The sequence below is a fragment of the Elephas maximus genome, chromosome 4 (genome assembly GCF_024166365.1).
Source record: "Elephas maximus indicus isolate mEleMax1 chromosome 4, mEleMax1 primary haplotype, whole genome shotgun sequence".
In the NCBI taxonomy this organism is placed as follows: domain Eukaryota; kingdom Metazoa; phylum Chordata; class Mammalia; order Proboscidea; family Elephantidae; genus Elephas; species Elephas maximus.
The window spans coordinates 105,220,492-105,241,435 of NC_064822.1; the positions used below are offsets into that span (position 1 = coordinate 105,220,492).

General features: G+C 48.4%; 1 protein-coding gene across 11 annotated transcripts in view; it reads right to left on the minus strand.

Annotated features, from left to right (window-relative positions):
• The window catches only part of NCKAP5L (NCK associated protein 5 like), a 58,260-nt gene that overhangs the window by 15,079 nt on the left and 22,237 nt on the right, over nucleotides 1–20,944 (minus strand). The window contains exons 2-5 of one of the 11 annotated variants that reach the window (XM_049883067.1): nucleotides 20,668–20,726; nucleotides 6,320–6,385; nucleotides 4,216–4,365; nucleotides 577–635 (exon numbers count right to left, since the gene is read on the minus strand). The gene's annotated coding sequence lies outside the window, so the exon portion shown is untranslated. The other 10 variants (XM_049883068.1, XM_049883061.1, XM_049883064.1 and 7 more) reach the window with 10 other exon arrangements.

Here is a 20,944-nt window from a genome sequence, read left to right on the forward strand (position 1 = left end):
TGTCTATAAAGATATGCCTATAGTTAGTTATAACAAAACATTTTCCATAAGCCCAGCTTGCATGTGTCAGTATACCCACAAGGCTAAAACTCTATGCTAACTTATTTTTTGAACCTTCTAATGTATTCTGGTTAGAGCTGTCATTATTACCCAATTACAATGATGTTTCCAATCACGTGGTTTCATCTGCATACACCGCAAGCACGCACTGTTGTTTTCATTGCTGCTGGTATTTTTATGGTCGCTGATTTTGTCAAATTTTCTGGTGTTTTAGCTACTGTGGTAATTAGTATTTGCGAACCTGTATCAATAACTTTTTTGATGATGCAGTAGTAATTAAAGGAAAAGGAGGAGTGATATACGGGAATCACAATTTACAAGTAACATTACTACAAAAAACATTACTAAGGATTCTCTATGGTCTGGTATGGGAGGGGGTTCACTGGGGAAGGGGTGACACCAACCCTAGTGACACCACTGCTACTCTCCACAGCGGGGCACAGGGCGTGCTTCTCCACACCTCCGTCCTCCTTCTTGGATCCCCATCATCTGTGTGCAGGCCCCAAAGCCCCTCACCTCTCTGTCTCCTCACCAGGCGGGTACACTCGCTCTTGCAGCCAGAATGGTCACCTCGCCTGTGGAAAAACGCAGGGAGATTATTTCAGTTACGCATTCCACAAACATGTGTTGAGCTCTTCCTGCTGCTGGCCAGGCACTGGGACACAGAGGGAAAGAGGACAAAGTTCTGCCTTTATGAAGCTTCCATTCTATTGGGAAGACGGACACTATCCAGGTAAACCATGGACATACAATGTCGGGTCGCGGTAAGGCACTGAAGAGGTGACAGTTAAGCAGAGACCTGAGTGAAGTCTGGACGGTATCCTGGATTGAGAAATGCATTCCAGGCAGAGGAAACAGCCAGTGCAAAGGCCCCCAGCGCTTGGCCAGGAGTACTCAGATGATGGATGAGAACGAACAGCAACATGCGGGCTTTGTGGCCCTTCCACAAATAGGCATTGTTGTCTTTAATCCTCCCAACCACAAGAGAGTTAAATGCTATTATCACCACCTGTATTTTAGATGTGGAACAGGAAGTTACACTTGCATATACTGAGTATATCCTGTGTGTCAAGCAGTGTGTTGGCACTTTCTCATGCATCACCACATTTAATTCTCCTAACAACCTTGCAAGGGAGGGCTGTAAAGAGCTCACCGGACAGTTCCCGGGTTTTCTTCCTCTCCCTGCACCACATGGCCTTTCTGTACACATAACCGGTGTGCTACAAATTCCTTACATCCTGTGAGCTCCTTACAGCCTTGGCGCTCTCTGTAGGCAGTGCCTGGCATGGACTTCTCTCTCGCCTTTGCACTGGACAGCTCCAGGTTAGAATCCTGACTCTACAGTTGATCTGGGCAACTTACTGAGCCTCTCTGAATCTGTTTCTTCACCTGTAAAATGGCAATAAGAATCCTTATCCCAGGCTATGAAACACACCTTGGCAAATTTAAGAGAAATCATGCAAAGTACGCTCTCAGACCACGCTGGAATTAAACTAGGAATCAATATCAGAAAGAGAGCTAGAAAATCCCTAAATACTTGAGATTAAACAACACGCTTCTAATTAACACCTGGGTCAAAGAAGAAGTCTCAACAGAAATTAAAGCATATTTTGAACCAAATGAAAATGAAAACTTACCAAAACTTGTGGGATGCAGCAAAAGCAGTGCTTAGTGAAAAATTTATAGTGCCGAATGTGTATTTTAGAATACTTAGCCCAGAGGGTTGTTGCAGGAGTAAATGAGATAACGCGTGTAGAGTGTATGTAGAGCGCCCCTAGACTCAGTAATTGGAGGCCTTCATATAATCACATCCCGACATGACATGAATACAGTGCAAAGCCCTGGGGTTGCCCTGGAGCCTGCTGCCTACCCTATCTGTTCACACAGGCTGACTGAGTCCCAGTCCCCTCGCCCTGGAGTTTCGGCTCTATGGGTGCCTGGAGGTCTCTGAAAGCACTATCCTGATCCTCCCTTCCCTCCGTGGCCTCCTCCTCCCCAGCCCACTCCCTGCCAGCCCTCCAGCCCCAGGGCCAGCTCAGCTTTCACTCTTCTCAGCCTGATACCATAGACAAAGAAAGTGGTCGGATTGTCATTTTTTTTTTAAATATAATTTTATTGCTGTTGAGAATATACATAGCAAAACATACACCAATTCAACAGTTTCTATGTGTACCATTTAATGACACTGATTACATTCTTCCAGTTGTGCAACTATTCTTACCCTCCTTTTCTGAGTTGTACCTCCCCTCAAAACATTAATTCACTGCCCCCCCAAGACTCCTATCTCATTTTTGGAGTTGCTGTTATGAATTTGATCCACAGAGAGTTCTTAAGAGAGCATAATGCTCAAGGCAGATATTTTTTACTAGTTCAACTATCGGTTGGTTTTAAGAAGACTTCAGGGGATATTTTTGTTATTAATTTTTTAAAAATTATACTTAGATGAAGGTTTACAGAACAAACTAGCTTCTCATTAAACAGTTAGTACACATATTGTTTTATGACATTGGTTAACAACCCCACAACAAGTCAACACCCTCCCTTCTCAACCTTGGCTTCCTTATTACCAGTTTTCCTGTCCCCTCTTGCCATCTAGTCCTTGTTCCAAGGCTGGTGTGCCCCTTTAGTCTCTTTTTGTTTAATGGGCCTGCCTAATCTTTGGCTTAAGGGTAAGCCTCAGGAGTGACTTTGTTACTGAGCTAAAAGAGTGTCAGGGGGCCACACTCTCGGGGTTTCTCCAGTCTCTGTTAGGCCAATAAGTCTGGTCATTTCTTTGTGGGTTAAAAATTTTGTTCTACATTTTTCTCCAGCTCTGTCTTGGACCGTCTATTGTGATCCCTGTTAGAGGAGTCAGCGGTGGTAGCCAGGCACCACCTAGTTGTACTGGACTCAGTCTGGTGGAGGCCGTGGCAGTTATGGTCCATTATTCCTTTGGACCAATCTTTCCCTTGTGTCTTTAGTGTTCTTCATTCTCCCTTGTTCCAGAAGGAGTGAGACCAGTGGAGTATCTTAGATGGCCACTCATAGGCTTTTAAGACCCCAGATGCTACTCACCAAGGTAGAATGTAGAACATTTTCTTCATAAACTATGTTATGCCAATTGAGCTAGATGTTCCCGAGACCATGGAACACACAGCCCCCATCCCAGCAATTCCATCCCTCAGGGAGTTTGGATGCGCCTATGGAACTTTCATGACCTTGTCTTGCACAAGTTGTGCTAGTTTCTCAGGGGATATTTTTGGTTCAAAGTTTAAAGATTATTTCAGGGCAATAGTTTCAGGGGTTCATCCAACCTTCATGGCTCCAGGAAGTCTGGAGTCCATGAGAATTTGAAAGTCTGTTCTACATTTCCCCCCTTTTTGATCAGGATTCTTCTACGGAATCGTTGAGCAAAATGTTCAGTAATGGTAGCTAGGCACCATTTAGTTCTGGTCTCATGGCAAAGGAAGCAATCAGCCACACATTCCATATCCTCCTCCTATTCCTGACTCGCCTTCTTCCTCTGTTGTTCCAGGCAAGTAGAGACCAATTGTTGTGCCTTGGATAGCTGCTTGTAAGCTTTTAAGACCCCAGGCACTATCCGTCAAACTAGGAGGTAGAACAGAGGCACTAAACATGTTATTAGGCCAATTAACTGGGATGCCCTATGAAACCGTAACCTCCAAACCAAGAAATCAAATCCCATGAGGTTTTTGGTTGTACTGAAGAAGTCCTAGCAGCTACTCCTTTTTTTTTTTTTGTCAGTGTTGTAAATATATCTAACACACAACTTTTGTGGCTGGATGTTTTGGGGGCAGGGTAGTAAGCAGTAGAAGAGGAAAATACTTCCTTCTGAGTGTGTCTATGTGTACGACAGTGGGAAAGCGGGCTCCTGAAAATATTTAGAAGGAAAATCTGTAATACTTATTTTTAACACTCTTTAACAAGCCAAAGTCCTTTGTTATTTTAATACCATAAAAATGTATCATATATAACTTAGTTTTCTCAAAACATTATCATGTTTGATTTATTTAGAAATGTATAGGTTTGGAAAAAAATGAAAATAATTCAGGAAATATCCTCTTTCCCCATACACAAATAGGGATTAAAACCAAAAAAGGCCTCGGGGAAAAAAGTGGTAGGGGCTACCCACTGTTCAACTCATTCCACACTCACCCTATAACTCCAGTCTCCAGATCATCATTCCCTCACTCCAGCCAGCAAACATCCACTGCTCCATGAGGCCCCAGCTTGCATGGTCCCCAGCCATTTATCACCAGCTTTTCCCTCAATCGCCTCACCATTGATTTCTCTGATTGAAATGGTCTGGGAAGAGAGGGTTTAGGGTAGGGTGGAGGGGCAAGACTGGGGAGGGCAAGAAAAAGTGAAGGAAAGGAATGGGTTGAGTAGGGCAGCATCAAAGGACCAGAAAAGGATAAAAATAAAGCTAGTTTCAGAAAGCCCAAGTTTTTGTGTTTTTCACACAAAAACAAAAATCAAACAAAAGGCAGGAGTGGTTTAGGAGAAAAGCTTTTCCTTAAAAAAAAAAAAAAAAAATTCAGGTTAGGAGCAAGGCCCAGATTATGAAAGACTGGCTGTGCTGAGGAGGGTAAAGACCCAACACCCTCCATAAAGCCAACCTCTACTCTGAGGCTAATTAGGAATTTGGGTCTCCTGAGTCAGGGTTTTCTGCCTCAATTTCATGGGGAAACCCAGGTCAGCTCCCCAGTGTCTCTCCCTGCTGGGGTCATTGGGGCCCCCCTCCCCAGGGGCCAGGTGCCCTCCTCTTCCCTCAGGACCCACAACTCCTACTCACAACCTCTGTGCTCAGCAGACCTGGGGCCTAGATCTGAGCCTCTGTGGATCCTAGGGCGGGGGGCCCAAGTCCCCTTGCAAATTGGGGGAGACCTTGGGCTTAAGCCCAAGGGCAACAGTTCTTTCACAAGTGTCTTGTATACTCTGGCTAGGCCTAGCAGGCGCAGGAAATGTTGGCTGAAGGAAGGCTGTGTGACTCAGCCCCACTTTGTGGGAACAGCTTTTTGCCCTCACAGCCAGGAGGTGTGGGCCCACCCAGGACAGAGGGGGCCTTCTCTGTATCTCCAGGGCTATCACAGCAGAGGGAAGGCAGCAGTCTGCCCAGATTATGGAGAAGTCACAGGGAAGAGGCCTGCATTTAAACTTGGCGGTAGGGAGGAGCACATGGCTCTGAGCCAGACCAGAGTTTGGTTCAAGGTTTTTATGGTAAAAAGAAAACTTCCTGCTTCTTTACCCTCCTCTAGGGAATCAAGATCTGGAGAGATACTACCACTTCCACTTCCCAATCTGAGCCTAATCAGGAATTTGGGCCGTCTGAGTCTGGGTTTTCTGCCTCAATCTTATGAAAATAACCGAGTCAGCACCCCAGTATCACTCTCTGCTGGGGGTCAGTGGGGTTCCCCTCCCCAGGGGACAGGTGCCCTCCTTCTCCTCCCTCAGGCCCCATAACTCCTTCTACTCACAGCCTCTGTGCTCTGCCGACCTGGGGCCCCCAGGAAAACCCAGGCTTGGGTTTTTCGGGATGACCCTGGTTTCAAACATTCCTCCGGTGGTCCCACGACACAGCCCAAATTTTGGGTCTAAAACACATGATGCACTCCAGACTGGAGAGGGATGGAGCTACAGGGGTGGGAGCTCTAACTTGAACTGGAGGCTTCTCCCGCCAGAACTGCCAATGGGCGGCCCCTCCCCTGACAAAGGCCTGATTCAGAGGGAGGTGACCTCAGTGCGAGGGGAGGGACGAGGGAAGAAGGGAGGAAGAGCAGGGCCCTCTTTGGCCCAGCCTTCAGTTGAGGGGATGGGGGGCAGTTGGTGAGTATCCAGGACACGCGGAAGGGGGAAACTGCCACTTACGAGTCTCTGGGTAACCTGGGGATGTGGGTGATTGAACCCAATTGCTGAAATCTGAAAGACCACTATCTCCTCAGCCTAGTCAGCCACTTGGGGTATTGGCACTCCCTTCTCCTTCAAAACCAGGAGAAGACAGGGATCTCACAAGAGATTTGACTGTCCTGGATTTCAGTCAGACCGCATGGGAGCAGGGCCTGTGGCTCCCACTCCCTCTCCAGCCAGGGCACAGGCAAGGCCCTTCCCTGAACTCAGAGTCAAGGCCTGGGAGGAAGGGGTGAGGGCTGTGGGGACAGACAGCAGACAGGGCCAGAGAGGTGGCAGCAAGCCTGTCTCCCAACCCCCGCCCTCGCCACTTTGGCAAGGCTTTCTGGCTCCTGATGAGCCCCTCACTCACCAGCTGTTCCCCCCAGAGTCCTCTAGGGAGAGAAGCCAGGAACCATGAGGGGGGAGGGGTGGGCAGCTGTGGGAAGGCAGAAATGAGAATCTCACTTTAGTAACAGAATCATCCATAACACTAACAGTTTCCCCCTCCCCTAGCCTCCCCCAGCTGCCTTCTGGAATCTCTTTTACCAGTCTCAGCCCATCACACCCAAAACAGACTCCACTTGTAAACAGCAACTTCTGGACCCACGGCAAACACTCCCTTTCAGCCAAGATCAGTCCTGGACTGCCACGGGATGTGGGGTGGGGTACAAGGACTGAGGTCTGGCTCCCAAGGGTAACCTTGGCCTGAAAGTGGGCACCTCAATCCCTGGCCCAAAGCATCTTTTAGTCCTAAGAATTCCAAGAGGTCTCCCCCACCCTCAGGGAAAGAGCAGCAGACAAGAGTTTCCTTCCCTTCTCCTGACAACTGGCACCAGAGACACAATAGCCCTTCTGAGAGACATTTGTCCTTAGGGAAGGGGTCCCCTGTATCACCCCTCCAACTTCCTCTCCACAGGCAAGCCAAGGGCCTCTACTACCATAGTGTGGGTTCTTTCAAATCAACACTAGGATCAGTCTCCTGACCTTCCAGGCTGGGGGGTCGTGGAGTGAACCCAAAAGGCTTCCAGATTTCAACATCTCTTATCTCCCCTCCCCCAGCTCCTTCATGCTCCCTCTCTCCAAGGCATAACCCATAACAAAAATAGCAGCTGTTGAGGGTGGGGAGAGGGAAGGGGCTACCACACAATGGGTTTATTTATAGGGCCAACACACCAGGGGCTCTGCAGTCAAGCAGCCTAGGTCTCACTCCTAAAAGCCCAGCCTGGCCCATCCTAGCCCAGCACAGGTACTGGAAAAAGCAATAGTCCAGAAGGCAGAAGGCTTAAGAATCAAGTCCCACTGTGCAACTTACTGGTGGTGTGACTTTAGGCAAATCACTCTCTCAGGGTCCTTCACGCCACGTAGATGTTGTTCTAGAGCCCAAAAACAACCCCAAACCAAACCCACTACTGCTGATTCAATCCCGACTCACAGCAACCCTATAGGACAGAACAGAACTGCCCCATAGGGTTTCCAAGGCTGTAAATCTTTCTGGAAGCAGACTGCCACACCTTTCTCCCACACAGCAGCTGGTGGATTTGAACTGCCAACCTTTCTGTTAGCAACTGAACACTTTAACTACTGTGTTACCAGGGCTCCTTAGTTCTAGAACAGTAGTTCTCAACGTGTGGTCTGGAGACCCTGGGGGCCCACAAGTTCAAAAGTATTTTCACAATACTACAAAGACATTACTGTACATGTCTTTTAAACTCTCATTCTTTCATGAGTGTACAGTGTGGTATTTCCAGAAATGACATGATGTATGATATCCCAACAGAATGATTACAGAAGTAGATAGGAGAAAACAGCTGCCTCTCTATTAAGCCAGACAGTAAGTAAGATTTGCAAAAATGAAGACCAATGCCACCCTTTTCACTAATTTTTTTTTTGTTTTGGAAAATATAATTGTTTTTAATAAAATATGTTAACATACAATGAGTATGTTATTTTTAAATGAATTAATTAAATCAATGTTTAAAACTCTCAGTTCTCATTTATACTACAGTAAATGTCAGTGGGTGTAACCCATATAAGCAAAAGCTCTTTGTAAAAGGGGCCTCAGACCAAAGAGAACTGCTTTTCTAGAACAGTGCTGTGCAGCAGAAACGTCTGTGATGATGAAACTATTCCACTATGTGCTGTCCAATATGGTGGCCACTAGCCACATAAGGCTACTAAGCACTTGAAATCTGGCTAGTCCAACCGAGGAAGTAAATTTTTTATTTAATTTAAATTATTTAAAATTTAATTTTACATAGCTATCTGTAGCTAGGAAAGCCTGGTGGTGTAGTGGTTAAGTGCTACGGCTGCTAATCAAAAGGCTGGCAGCTCGAATCCACCAGGTGCTCCTTGGAAACTCTATGGGGCAGTTCTACTCTGTCCTATAGGTTAGCTATGGGTCGGAATCTATTTGACAGCAACGGGCTTAGTTTTTTGGTTTTTTATATGTAGCTAGCTGTACTGGACAGAGCAGTTCTACAAGATTCCTGGGATTACTTGATTTGAACGTTCTATGTCAATGTTTCTTTCCATAGATCCTAGGGGGTGGGGAAGAGACAAGACTTGACACTCATTCCTCCATCAAAGGAAAACCAACTCAGCCAGATCGTCAGAACTGCCTGGCTATCCCACCAATGGTTAGAGTTGCTCTCTCATCCTCTGCAATGACTGTTTTATACCCCGTCGCCTCTGCTCAAACTTCCAGCCCAGCACCTCACCTCCTGCTTACCCAGAGGAATAAAGCCAGCAGAGGGAAACTCTGTCAAACCTGCCACAATCTCTCTGTTGGAGTCAGAATCTTCCCTGCCTCCTCCCCCACCTCCTATTTCAGCAGAGGGGCTGCCCTAATCCCAGCTTAGGAAGGTCCTTTCAGGTGTGCCCCAGACCCTCCTCATCTGTGTCTTTAGTATCTCCCTCCTGAAGGGATCTTTCCCATCAACCTTGAAAACTGCTCAGGTGTCTCTCATCTTAAAAACAATCCTCCCTTGTCATTCCTCCAGATACTGCCCCTCCAAACACTGCCAAACTTCCCCAAAAAGCCACCTTCACTTGTCACTCCTTCTTCAACCAGTTCCAACTTTAGCAGTAACCTTCACATTGCTAAACTGAGATAGTATTTTTCAATCCTTATCCCACTATGCCTTCTCAGGTACGAGTACCTCTGGTGACCGCTGCCTCCTGGACAAATTTTTTTTTTTTTAACAGCTTTATCCTGAGTGGCACAAATGGTTAAGCACTGGACTACTAACTGAAAGGGTGACAGTTCAAGCCCACCCAGAAGTGCCTTGGAAGTAAAGCCTGGCAATCTGCTTCCAAAAGGTCACAGCTATGAGTCGGAATGGACTCGACAGCAACTAACAACACTGAGATAGTTTGCATACGATACAAATCACCCATTTAAAGTGTACAGTTCAAAGGTTTTTCAGTACATTCACAGATATGTGCAACCATCACCCCAGCCAATTTTAAAACATTTTCACCACCCCAAAAAGAAACCTCACACTCTTTAGCTATCACCCTCTAACCCCCCCGCCCTAGGTTAACTACTAATCTATTTTCTGTCTCTATAGATTTCCTTGTTCTGGACATCTCATATAAATGGAATCATATAATATGCACTCTTTTGTGATCGGTGCCTTTCACTCTGCATAGTTTTCAAGGCTCATCTGTGTTGTGGCATGTATCAGCACTTCATTCCTTTTTAAAGACAAATAATATTCCATTGTAATACCACATTTTATTTGTCTGTTGATAGATACTTGGTGTGTTTCCACCCAGTGGCGGATTAACCTGTAAGCAAGGTATGACCCAAACCAAACTCGTTGCCGTGGAGTCGATTCTGACTCCTGGCGACCCTATAGGACAGAGTAGAACTGCCCCATAGGGTTTCCAAGGAGTGGCTGGTGGATTCAAACCGCCAACCGACCTTTTGGTTAGCAGCCGAGCTCTTAAGCCACTGCACCACCAGGGCTCCAAGGTACTAATGGGCTTACATTAAGCCAGGCACACACAGGTTTACTTCTGTTTACTTACTAATCTGTAGTGAACAATTTCCCATGGGTTTCAAAAACAGGTGAAACTGTGCACTACAGATGGGTAAGTAAGCACAAATAAACCCATGCATACCTTGCTTATTAGGTAATCCGTCCCCGTTTCCACCTTTTGGCTATTCTGAATGATGTTGCTATAAACGTTCACATACAAGCTTTTGTGTGGACATGTTTTCATTTCTCTTGGGGTATATACACAGCAGTGGAAACGCTAGGTTATGTGATAACTCTATGTTTAATTGTTTGAGGAACTGCCAGACTGTTTTCCAAAGCCGCTACACTATATTACATTCTCACCAGCAGTGTATGAGGGTCCAGATTTCTTAAATTCCTAACACTTATTATTATCTTTTTGATTCTAGCCATCCTAGAGGGTGTGAAGTGGTATCTCATTGTAGTTTTGATTTACATTTCCCTGATGACTAATGATGTTGACTATCTTTTCCTGTGCTTATGAGCCATTTGCATATCTCCCTTAGAAAAATGGCTATTCAGATTCTTTGCCCATTTTTAAATTGGGTTGCTTTTTATTGAGTTGTAAAAGTTCTTTATATATTCTGGATACAAGTTCCTTATCAGATACATGATTTGCAAACATCTTCTCCCACTCTGTGTGTTGTCTCTTCACTTTCTTGATAGTGCTCACTTCTTCCTGGATGACTTTTCACTCCTATCTTCCACTTCTATTTCCATGTGGTTTGTGATCAACTACTAAGTGAAAGGTTGGTAGTTCAAATCTACCCAGCGATGCCATGGAAGAAAGGCCTGGCAATCTACTTCTGTAAGATTACAGTCATTGAAAACCCTATGTCCAAGTTCTACTCTGAAACACATGGGGTTGCCTTGAGTCAGAATCAACTTGACAGCAATGGCAATGTGTTACTTTCCACACACAACCCCATCTTATATATACTTTTTTTTTTAAACAGACATGGTAGCACACTCTTCTCACTGCTCCTTACCCTTCTTTAGCAGAACAATTCTTCTTTAAATGGAACCACAAATTTTATTCAGATTTTACCATTTTCCCACTACTGTTGTTTTTCTGTTCCAAGATCCAACCCAGGATCCACACTGTATTTAGTCACCATGTCTGTTTAGTCTCCTACAGTTCTCAGTCTTTTCCTTATTAATCACAACCTGGATGTCTTTTCCTTATTAATCACAACCTGGATGTTTTTGAAGGGAACTGGTCAGGTATGTGAAAAATGACCCTCAATTTGGGTTTGTCTGATGTTTTCTCAGGTTAGATTGGGGTTATAGATTTGGGGGACAAATACCACAGAGGCCATGTGCCTTTCTCAGTGCATCATATCAGAGGTACATAATGTCAATATCAGAGGTATATAATGTTGATATGTCTCACTACTGGTGATGTTAACCCTGACCACTAGCTTAAGGTGATATCTGCCAGTTTTCTCTGCTATAAAGTTACTATTTCCCTTTTGCAATCAATAACTACTGGGCAGGGGGAGTGTGATATTTTGAGACTATATAAATATCATGTTTCTTCTTAAATTTTTGTCCATTAATTTGAACATTCCTCTGTGGATCTTGCCTGCAGCACTAATTACTGTGGTGTTCTAATGGTAATGTTTGATTTTCTGCATTCCTTTGACATTTATTAAATTGCAACTTTTTCTAATTTCATAAATTTTCCTTTTCTAAAGGAAGAGTTGTCCCTTCATTCATTTATTTATCTAATCATACATTTATATCACGGATATTTATTTTATTCTTTGGGTTCTATAATCCACTTACTTTGTAATTCAAATTCCAGCTTCGGCCATTGGGGTTCTTTCAGGTTGGCTCCAATGTCCTTTAAACATAACTTTTTGTTTTCATTTCTTAGCACTTTTTAACTTTCTGGCACCATAAGATACTCTAAGACTTACCTTGCATTTTCCCTGCCCAGCCACTTTTCCAAGGCGTCCTATCAGAGCTATCTTCTAAAACTACGAATCTGATTGTGCGTTTCCCACTTCAAATCTTCCCATGACCTACCACGGCTCTTGGGAAAGGCAAAGCCCTCAGTGCGACCCTGGAAGCCCTGAGCCATTTTTATAAAAAGCCTTCCTGGACTAATGCAGCCCACACTGATCTCTCTTCTTAAACCACCTCCTGCAGGCTCAGGATTTCAAAAAGCAGTGCATCCTGTTCTCTAATAGTCCCCTGTGAGGAGGAGGGGCTTCCTGTCTTCTGCTAGAAGGGAACGCCCTGCCAAGGGGCTCTGCCTGTATTTCTGCACTCCCCCCCGTGCCCTCTGCCAGTGCAGCACTCCTGCCAACGGACCGCTCCCCCACACAAGGATTGGTGATTTTTCACACCATCAGGAATAGAAGCAGGAAGAAGGAACACGTAAAAATATACAAGGGACTCATCAGGTTCCCCAAAAGGCCTCCAACTATTCCCCACCCAAATGGCTCTGAAGACCCACATGACAAACCATACTAAGGAGTGAGTGAGAGACATATCCAGATTTATCCCTGACATTGATATGACATTTTTGAAGCTCCCAACCCACTCCCAGGCCTCGGTGACTCCCTCTGACAAATGGGACTAACCTATTCATTCTACAGATATTTCTGTATGAGATATTTCAGTATGAGATATTTCAGTATGAGGCACAATGCTAGGTGTGTTGGGGGCAATTCAAAGATAGGTCAACTCTTCTCTGACTTCTTAAAGTTTTCAGTCTAGTAAGGGACATAAAACATGCAGGTAAATAGTCACTATGAAGTAATTTCCACAAGAGAAGTCTTTTGGAGCACGTAAAAAATCAGGAGAGAAATATTAAGCTGGAGCTGGAACAGTTTTCAAAGTTGGAGGCATCATGTGAACTGAGCCTTTAAAGATGGGCAGGGTTTAGACTCCTGGGTGGCGCAACCGGGTAAGCACTCAACGACCAGCTGTAAGGTTGGCAGTTTGAACCCACCCAAAGGTGCTTTGGGACAGGCCTGGCGATCTGCTTCTGGAATGTCACAGCCTTGAAAACCCTACGGAGCAGTTCTACTCTGAAACACATAGGGTCACCATAAGTCGGAATCGACTTGATGGCAACTGATAACAACAAACAATAACAGGGTTTAGATACATGGGAAAGGGAAGGAGGTCATCCCAGGCAGGAGAAGTGTAAACAAAAGTGAGGTGGAAAACTCTCTGGGTGTATATGGAAACAGAATGAGTCAGTGTAGCTGGATCCAAGGGCATCTGAAGGTGAGTTTCCTGCTCCCCTGGCCCATGCCAGTAACCAACGCTCTCCTGCCTCCTGGTCGAATAAGAAAGCCAGCATCTTTACAACATCCTGGTGTAACCAGAGGCATGCCCTGGGTCCCACAGGAGGAACCAAGGCAGAGAGGCTCTGGGAGGTGATGGTGGAGACTATAGCAGAGCCAACCCCTGGAATGCAAGCTACCTGCTCTCAATCAGGGACAAAAGGGGCCTAGGAGGCAGCATAGCCTGTGGGCTATCAAGATGCACCTGCAGGCCCAGGAGAGCTGGGCACACACCCTCCCAGTCCCCCATACCCAGCTCCCAATGCCCACTCTCCCAACCTTCATCTCCTGGCTTCTTTCTTCAAAGGGAACAGGCTGTGGCCAGCTAAGCACCTTCTATGCAGCTCCAGTGCTGACCCAGGGAGCTCTATCCAGCCAGAGCCTAGAGGTGATTTCCTAAACTGCCAGCCCTGCTCTGGGAGGAGAAAGCAGCTCTGATTTTCCCTCAAGCCCCCGCTGGGCTCTGCTCTTGTATGTGGCCACAAATGGGGGTCAGGCTTTTCAGATTCCCCTTCTGGCTCAGCCGTGCTGCATGAGTCTAGGTGAAGCCTAGAACCCCTCTGGGCCTTGTTTTTTTTTATCTGCAAAATGGGGTGAGCTCTTTCTGGCTTCTCTCTCCCTGCAAGAAATAGATGAGATGGATGAGATCACGTCTAGAAGAGACAAGACAGGTCCCATAGTGTGGGGTGTGGGGTGGGGGAGAGGTGCTCAGCAGGATCTTTAGGGAGAAACCCTTTAGGGCCTGCAGGCTTCCTAGGGAAGCAGTGGGGGAGAGAGGAAGGCACAGGCAGAGCCAAGAACTTTAGCCTTCTTCTAGCCCCAAGGACAGGAAGTGAGGTGCTGTCTACAGAGGAAGTGAGAAGCAAACACCCCCCAATTTCCCCTCAGTCTACAGGGAAAAGCAAGGCTCCAGCTTCAGGAGCGTGAAGCCCCAGAGCTAGGGAAACAGGAGATGGGGTGGAGGTAGGGAAGAAGGCATTATCAGCATCATCTGGCAGAGAAGGGGGCCTCTTGTCTTTGACACAAGGCTCAAGGAGCCCAGGATATCCCACAGACTTGGGGAGGAGGAAGAGAAGCCGCTAAAGTCAAGTTGAGAAACTTAGCTTTCCATCTGCCGCCCTGGCCCCAGACTCCCGCTCCCCAGCACCATGCCATGTGCCTCGCCACGTGCCTCCCCACAACACGCGCGTGCACACATGTACACCAAGAAGGGGCAGGTCCTCTGATTATTTGCTCTTACGACACGTGTCCTTTCTCTGCAGCCCTTATCACAGCTGTAATTTTATAACTGTGGGCTATCGAGCTACACTTGCAGGCCCAAGAGAGCTGGGCACATGCCCTCCCAGTTCCCCCATGATCACCACTGTATCCCAGAGTCCAGCACAGTGCTTCACACATAGTAAGTTCTAAAGTATCTGTTGGCTGAATGAATGGGCTGGCCGAAGCTTGCGAATTCCTCAGGCTGGTCTTGGCCTAACCCCTGGTATCTGAATGACGTTCAGTGTAAGAAAGTGGATGAACCCTGCTCATGGCCTGGGGTCAACTTGGGGACCCTGGGGCGGGTGGTAAAGGCCAAAAGCCTGACAGAGGTGGTGGGAGAAAGCCACACACACCCAGCTATTGCCGATAGGGCGAGGTGTCAGAAGAAGACGGTACACATTTGGGTAAAGCGAAAAAATAATATATATTTGTATTTGCTTGTATCTGTGTAAAGAAACTGTAACGATATGTAACAAACTAATAAGTGCTTATCTGATGGAGAAGGGGATGGAAGTGGGAGTGAGATTTCTCAACGTATGTCTTTATATCATTTTGATTTTTGAACCATATGAAAGTGGTTTCAAGTGAAAAAACTTTACAAAATGTCAGAAGGAATCAAACCACTCAACTAGTTGATTTCTAAAGCCCCTCCCAGCTGTGGCCATTCATGGTTCTCAGTCTCGTCCACTTTTACCCTGCATCAGGGAAGTAATGACCAGGTCCCTGGGATGAGGGAGCGGGGACAAGATCTGGCCAGGTAAGTGTTGAGACTCTGACCAGGGACACCAATGATTTACTCCTTTTCTTCCCAGAAATCTCTCCCTGGGCTAGGAAAGGCTCTCCTAAGCCCAGAAGTTGGTCAGGGCCACTTTCCCCTGGGTAATACCTGGGTTCCTTCTAGATCCCTGGGAAGGGGGTCAAGGTCTGGCCAAGGGCAGAAGCAGAGGTGGAAGGGTGGGCAAGGGCAGAGTCTGGGGCAGGTGGGGGTAGGATGGTGTATGCGACTCCTGGAGTTGCTGCAGGTAGGTTCTGGGGGTGTCTCAAGAGAGCTTCACACAAAAGGGCCAATTACAGCCCCCACAGCAACCCAGCTGGGGTTGAGGTGAATCAGCCCCTGGGGAGTGAAGTTACTGAGAGCCCCAGGGCCACACTCCAGGAGTTCCAGCACCTCTCACTGCCCTGTCCAGGAAAAACCTCATCAGTCCCCCACTCAGACGGACTACAGGCAGGGATAGTTTCAGACTAAACATCACAAGGGTGAGAAAAACTGCAGACCAACGCCCCAGGCAGCACCCACCACCCAAGCCCTGCAGACAATAGCAGGAACAGCAGAATAGGGTCTTCTTTCTTTTCAAAATTATAAAGAATTTAAAAAGTTCAGTGATTACTGGAGAACTCCCAGATCTCAAGGACCAGCATAAGGTTCAGGAAGCTGCACCTGACTGGGCTCTTTTCAGTGGCTGTTGGGTTTTTAGAAATCAGTAATAACAGCAATGATAATTCACCTTAATAACAGTCTGGCACTCTCAGGCCACTTTCATCTCCTTAACTCCCAGAGCTGGGAAAATGGTAATTATCGAGCAGGTGCCACACCCCAATGATGGTGTGTTATGAATCTATCAGCACAGGCTTGGAAACTGAGGCCAACAGAGGATTTCCCCTCACACTGAGCTAAGGATAAAAAAAAAAAAAAGGATAGAGGTGCCAAAAGCTGCTGGGCAGTGGGGAACTGAAGGCACTGACCAAATCTGCTGTGTTTTAGGAAAATGCTGAAGGCAGGGGCACTACTTCCATGGTCATCTAGACCTGGGTTTGGGTAGAAATACCCCAAATGTGTTCCAAGCCCCCTCTCCAGGCTGCAACAGGGCCTCTGATTTTGAGGCTGTGCACCCACCCACCTAGAGCATGGCAAAGCAGGTTGACAGCTGCTCCAAGCCTCTCTGCCATCTCTACAATGTGCTCTGGCATCCCAGGGTAAGTGAGGGCACAGCCCTCCACACGGCTTCATGCCACAGGTGCAGCCCATGAAGTGGTAGTGGTGGTGGATCAGATCAAGAAGCGGGGAGACTGCTTCTTGGGGACCCAAGAGCATCTCTGCAGCCCCCTTCCATCCTTAGCATTGACCCTAAAATTATGAGATCTCCCTTACAGCAGGAACCCTGGTGGCTTAGTGGTTAAGAACTTGGCTGCTAATCATTAAGAGGTCAACAGTTCAAATTCACCAGCTGCTCCTTGGAAACCCTATGGGGCAGTTCTACTTACTGTTCTATAGGGTTGCTATGTGCCAGAATTGACTTGACAGCACCTAACAACAACAACAACCCCTACAGCAAGGCCTGCCTGGTCACTGCTGTAGAAATCTGCAGAGGAAGCCTGGCTGGCCTGTGCCCTCTCCCAAGAGGGCAGTGGAGGATGGACAGGGTCACAGGAGACCAGAGGTCTTTTCCCACTGTGGCCATGGAGGCAAACAGCAGAGACTCAAAGCAGGATGACAGGTAAAAATGGAGACTTTGCATCTGCAGATTCATCTATGGCTTACTGTATGCCTGGCACTGCAAGAGATGCCGGGGACTGACAAAATCTCAGCTCTGGGGAAACGATAAGGGCCAAGCCAGGCAGCAAGCCATGCCCTTGTCCTCTAACACTCCAGGGGCAGTGTCTGGGGGAAATATTAAGGGTGTTGTTCTAAGGGATTTGCAGTGTTTTTCTTCAGCATGTTAAAGAGCTGACCATAGCCCCTAGAAGGCCCTGAGATAATACTCTGACCCTCAAGGGCCCAGCTCTCTCTAATGTCAGGTTCAAGAACCACTCTCTCTGCTTTAAATTTGGTCAGGGCCCCTCATGCATGAGAAATAAGGTAGAATGGTCCCATGTAAAACAGCAGACTGCAGTCAGGAGCCCTGCCTCTGACACTCATCACTGTATGAATCACTTCCCCCTCTGGACTTTAGCTTCCCCATTTTTAACACGAGGGCGTTGGACTAGACTGTCTCTAGGATTCCTTCCAGCCTATGACTCTACATTGTTTCGATGTAGTGGCAGATCCAATTGATTTACATAAATTTGCATATTCAACCAGAAATTCCGAACTCCAAGTACAGAAAATCCAATCAGTCCATTAGTACAACCAGACTGGGGCTGGAAGTGCCTGCCAGGTTCTGGCGATGGTGGTGGTGAATTGGAGAAAGGCCTGGCAGGGATGCAGGGGCGTGAGGGGGAGGGGCATTTGTTATAGAAATGCAGTTCTGGTGATCCAGGATGGATGGGGCCAGGGACACCCCTTTCGCCATCAGACAAGGGTCTTTTCTCCTCCTGTTTCTAATAAGCCCTCCAGCTGGCCAGCCTCGGAGCCACACCCCAGGAGGGCACAGGAGCCTCTGCTTAGCAACAGATGCACCCTTCACTCTGACAGTGACCCCACCACTAACCACTTTCAGAGAAACTGACTTCCCCTTAGGAGTATCCATTATCCATGAGGAAGGCTTCCTTGGAGTTTAACCTAAATACCTCCTGCTACAGCTTTACCCCTCAAAGACAGCAGGGCCCAGGGCAGTGGGATCACCAAGCCCAGGTGGGTCAGCAAAGGAAAAAAGCAGTGCAGGAGAATGGGCCTATCTCTAGGCAATGCCGAGGCCTCTCTAACCATCACCTCTCCTTCAACATTCCCCTTGGCACCTGGGAGACCAAGATGAAAACAAACAAGAAGAACGTGAAGGCCTTTAACTCTTGGGCTGGAGAGCAAGTCCCAACCTGGAGAGTCTGACTCCTGAGAAAGCCCTATACCCTGGAGGGAAGGGGCCTGGGAAATGTGGGGTGGGCAGCCTCACCATGCTGCTGCTGAATTGGGATGGCAGGGTCTGGGAGCCTGGGTGAGGGCATCAGGCATGATTCCCTAGTCTCTTGGCCGGGAGCTGAGCATAGGCGTGCAGAGGTGAGGTGGGCAGGGTGAAGGGGTGTAATGGCCAACACAGTGGGGCCCTCCTTGCCCTCTGCTCATAAGAGGGTGGATGAGTGTGCTGTGCTTTCTGGCCCAGATCGCAAAACAAGTCCCAACAGCTGAGATGCAAATTGTCTCCTGGGAATCTGCTTACCCTGCTGGCCCTTGGCTGCCTCCTCCTCTCCCAGCCCCTCCCCAAAGTCCCAACTCTACGACTGGCACTGCCAGGATGTCTCACCGGAGGCGTTGGTAGGTGGGCCAAACCCAAGCCAGCACGAGTTCATACCCCAAGGCACTAGGGATGCGCCGGGCAATGGCTGTTCTCAGGCAGGATGAGGGAGTCTGCTTTTCTCCACCCAAGGTTCTAATCTTAAGTAACTGCAATTTAGAACTACATCACCCAACATTTTTAGTTCTCTACACTGTTCAGGTCCTGGCCAAAGGATCTTTCTCCCCTCCAGATTCACTCATCAGTGGAACTACACAATGTCCAAAGTGAAAGGCAATGTTAGAGCTTTCTAGTCCAACTCCTGAATTTTACAGATGGGAAAGCTGAGGCCCAGAGAGGCAAACCGTCTTGGCCAAGGCCACCCAGCAAGCTAGGAAAGTCAAAGTTTTTGACTCTCAGTCCACAGTGATAACAGCTTGGTCCTCAGACATATCGGTTTTTGCTTGCCTATGGAAAAAGAGCCTTCTTCCCTGTAGCCCAAGCCATCTGCATCTCCTGGTTCCCCCTCTCCCTGAAGGTCTGAGCTGGAGAAAGATGCTAGAGAGCTGAAGCCACTCATGCGTAGGCCATATACTTCAAAAACAAAATTCAACTATGTGGGAAAATCTGTCCAGATAGGAATGTATGTGGTTTCTCTGGGGGTAGGAAACTCACCAACCCCAAGTTTTTCTTAGGAAGACAGGGGACGAGTTCGAGAAGTGAATTTTGATATCCCCCTTCCCGACAGACTAGAGGTCTCAGGGAGCCAGCTGGTATAATGTTTGTTAGAGAGGGTCTGCAACAAGGCAAGTGGGCCAGATTTATTTTCCCCAAAGACCACAGAATGGTTAGACCTTCACCCCATTTACTGTCCCCCAGGACCACCTCTATTCCAGCTTCTGCCTCCAAACACTTCCTCAGGATGACAATTATTCTTATGCAGAGGACCCACTACGGGGAAGGGTAGAAGTAGTAGGGAATAAGAGGGACTGCTTCTACAGCCAGGGAACCCCTCAGTCCCAGACCCCTGGCTCTTCAGGAAGGCGGGTACTTCAGAAGGAGCAGCTGGATGGACTCGGCTGACCCAGAGCTAAGACACTTCAAAAGCCAGGTTTGTGGGAGGTGAGGGCCCTCTGTGCCTTTGTGGCGGTGCCAGGGCTGGAAAAACCGCGGGGCCTAGGGCCCAGGATAAAGAGAAGAGGGCTAGGGTCCGGACTAGCCGCTTTCCTAGTCCGGCCAGGCCAGAGGAGTGTCAGGCGCTGATGAATTCTCTGCATTCTTCTGGCACCGCAGAAGAGCCTTTACCCAGAGCGCCTTTACTGCAGGCGCTCTCCTGGCCCCACTCCCTGCCCAGCCCTTCTCCCTCCCGCAGCTTTTCCCTAGCGTTCAGCCCACCGGGTTCCTCTCCTCCTTCCCGCTGCCCCTCAGAGCCTCCGAACGGTTGTTCTGGGAGACCCAGGTCTCTCCCCGCCCCCCCATCCCACCGCCCCAGGCTACTGGGTCTGGAAGGAGTACTAAGAGGAGCCCCAGCACGTCTCCGCGCCTGCGCTTTGGGTGGAGCCCCCCCCAACCGGGCACCGCTAAGCTGGGCTTCAGCACAGAGGGATGCGGATGGGGTGGGGTGCTCAGCCGAAGCAAGGTCAGTGCTTTAAAAGAGGGAGGGAGATCAGCCCCCGGAACATCCCCTTCTCCCGAAAGTTTCCCTTCCGGGGCCACGGAGTGTGCGCGAGGATGGCGGGGGGGGGGGGAGGCGGGAGGGGTTGGGTGGGGGTGTACAGAGTCCTGCCGGACCCCCAGGGGAGAGTGCAGCGGGAGGGAGGGGCTGGCAGTAAGGTCCGGGCAGGAAGCCGTGCAGCCCCTTCAGCCCGAGGCTGCCAAGAGAGCCTTACTTACCCCTCTGCCCCCACCCCCCGCCAACTCCTCCTAACCCGGAGCTGGCAGACCCCGCCACCCGCGACCCTTTACATTCCAAGGAGGCCCAGAACTCACCGAAATTAGGTGTTTAGTTGGGCCAGGGCAGGCCGGATCCGCCGGGTCCATGGCCGCAGCTCGGGGGCGGGGGGCAGAGAAGGGGGGGTGCTGGGGCTGTCTCTTGATGTCAAGGCTTTAAAGGGGCCAGTGAGCCCCGCCCCTCGCCTAGACCCCGCCTCTCTCCTCCCGCGCAGCCAATCCACGTTCACCCTGGATGCGCGCCCCTCCCAGCTCCCTCCAGATGTTCCCAGGACGAGAGCAAAGTCTGCCCGGCCAGACCGCGCTGCTTCCGCCC